This window comes from Dipteris shenzhenensis, chromosome 10 (genome assembly GCF_047967505.1).
Source record: "Dipteris shenzhenensis isolate YYH24624 ecotype China chromosome 10, Dip_SZ_1.0, whole genome shotgun sequence".
Taxonomy (NCBI): Eukaryota; Viridiplantae; Streptophyta; class Polypodiopsida; order Gleicheniales; family Dipteridaceae; genus Dipteris; species Dipteris shenzhenensis.
This window is the reverse complement of record NC_141605.1, coordinates 23950084-23952692: the sequence shown is the minus strand read 5'-3', so window position 1 is coordinate 23952692 and position 2609 is coordinate 23950084. Positions and strand designations below refer to the sequence as shown.

General features: G+C 40.1%; 1 long non-coding RNA gene across 1 annotated transcript; it reads right to left on the bottom strand.

Annotated features, from left to right (window-relative positions):
• Positions 1 to 216: 216 nt before the first annotated feature.
• On the bottom strand, positions 217 to 2193 carry LOC147897587 (uncharacterized). Its single transcript, XR_015541678.1, has 2 exons — positions 1418 to 2193; positions 217 to 1265 (listed from the first exon to the last, which is right to left on the bottom strand). It is a non-coding gene; the product is annotated as an uncharacterized LOC147897587 (long non-coding RNA).
• Between the last annotated feature and the right edge of the window lie 416 nt (positions 2194 to 2609).

Below are 2609 nucleotides of genomic sequence, written 5' to 3'. Positions count from 1 at the left end.
GTTCATCTTCTTCGCTTGAAGATTCATAGTATCTGCATGGTTCTTTCACAACTTCCACAACTTTACCTTCCTGCTTTCTGGAATATCGGTTAGTCGATTTTGTCATCCTGGTTAAAACAATCCCAATCAATTTCCAAAAAGAAAATCACACAGCAAAACCATTACATGCATTTGTACACTCTATCAACTCACCAAGAAAAATGTGGAAAAGAAATGTTGAAATTGACAATGTATTCCAGACAATTGTATCATCATTTGAAAGGAATTACAATGCACTACAATGTGAGATTGGATCATTCTAATCCAAATTGTTGACGAAAGCTTTGTATAGCTTCATCAAGATCATCGAGAATCTCACGGAAGTGTCCATCATAAGATCTGGTGAAGAATTGAGTTCTATCAGCCCTATTGAAGTGCACAATCTGATCCTCATATACCAAAACAGTGTATCCATTCCACCGCAACTTGAGTTTACGTGGTATCCCAATAGGGTGAATAGCCATAGTTTCTTGTCATCTGAGTAAGTCTAATGGAATCCACCAAGTATCTGGCCCAATATGAAGGTAACGTCTCCCAGTTTGAGGATCAGTTCTTTGCTCTATGAGCACTCCCTACACTGGGAACACAGGGTTCAGGAGTTGGTTGTCCATCTGGTCTATCCTCAAGCTCACCCCACATGTATGCTTCCCAGTTGGTGGATGCTTGAGTACAGCTGCAAATGACGCAGAAGACTGATGTATTAGGAAATGAAGTTCTTCAGGTTTCTGAAAGTGAGATCGGTTACACCGTTGAACTACTTTACCAATGTAGGAGTTATACTTTTGCAGCACTCCTTTGATCATTTGTGTAAGGAAAATAGTCCCATCAGGTCGTGATAGATGTATGATTCCTCCTTTAAAAATAACAATTTCACAACCTTTCCAACCTTCTTTCAATCAGTAAGGCAATTTGTCCAATGAAATGAATGACCATATGCTATTTGGAATGAGACGAGGTGGTAATTTCCAATGACTTTCATCTGCATGTAATGACAATTGACCTGTCTCCTCATCATACCTTTTCTTGAATGTAATTCCATGAACCCTGATGAAAGGTACTGATGTCTGACCTTCATGTGGAGGGTTTATGGTTTCACTCTCACCATGATAAAAAGAAGTATCAGAATCGATGTTGTCATACCCTTCATTCCATGAATCTTCGCTGTCTTCCACGATCATTTTTCCTTCCTCTTCGCGAGGAATTTGATCCGTTGTTCTTGCCATTTCCTGCCAAAATAATTACAATTATTGACAAATCCACTATGAGCTAACAATAACAGAAGAACACAACAAACGTCTATTTGATCTACTATACAAATGACTAGGTTGATCATTGTGTTGAAGTCAAGTGGTACTGCTTAAGACGAGCGCCATTAAACCTGGTGGGCAATAATTCCCCTTGAAGATCTGCAAGTTGTACGAAACCATTGTTGAAGACTTGAATAACCCTATATGGTCCCATCCAACGCATTTTGAGTTTTCCAGAATGCTTTCTATAGCGATTGTCATACAAAAGTACCAAGTCACCCTATTTAAACACTTTCTTCTCGTCTTTCAAATGACGATCATACCACTCTTTCCGACGCTTCGGAATTGTTTCTTTAGTTTGAAAGGCCATTAAATGAAGCTCATCCATCTCATTCAATACCATCATTCTTTCCTTGAGTGATTGCTCCAAGGGCATTTTCAGTTGTGCTGCAACTCTAAGAGACTACAATTCTAGTTCGATTGGAATAATAGCTTCTTGACCATATACCAGCTTGAAAGGTGTAGCATTAGTAGTCACTTTGTGAGCTGTTCGGTATGCCCACAATGCAGAATGCAATCTTTTGTCCCAGTCAGTGCGATGTGCGTTGCAAGTTCTAGTCAAAATAGCACAGATGACTCGGTTGACTCGTTCAACTTGTCCATTACAAGGTGTTGTCTTTCTATGCTTGATCTTGTAGGTATACGTAAGGCGTTCAACTACCTCATTAACAAAATGAGTACCTTTGTCGGAAACCAATTCAATCGGACAGCCAAATCGCACTATGATATTCTCGTAAAGAAAAGTGACGACATTCTTAGCATCATGTGTTCTAAATGTTCTGGCTTCGGCCCACTTTGTGACATAGTCCACCGCCACCAATATGTATTCATTTCTCATACCCTTAGTAGGCAGACTAATTGGACCAACAAAATCAATACGCCTCTTTTCAAAAGGCTTCAATGGAATGATAGGTTTCAAAGCCATGTTGTCTCTAGGTGCAGGTTTTCCCATCCATTGACAAGTGTCACATCTTTTCACGTACACCTTGCAATCTCGAAAGATATGAGGCCACCAAAATCTGGCTTGCAATACCTTCCTTCCTGTGCTCAGCCTAGCAAAGTGTCCACCACATGCTTCATCATGACAACTCTGTATTAGTGAACGTACTTCGTGAGGCATCACACAACGTCGAAGCACTTCATCACGGTACAACTTATAAAACATTCCTCCAATAATTGTGACTGAAGATGCCTGAATGACCAATCACTTCTGCTGAGCTTTCGAGAGGTCAATGGGCATCTTGCTAGTAGACAGATACTTTG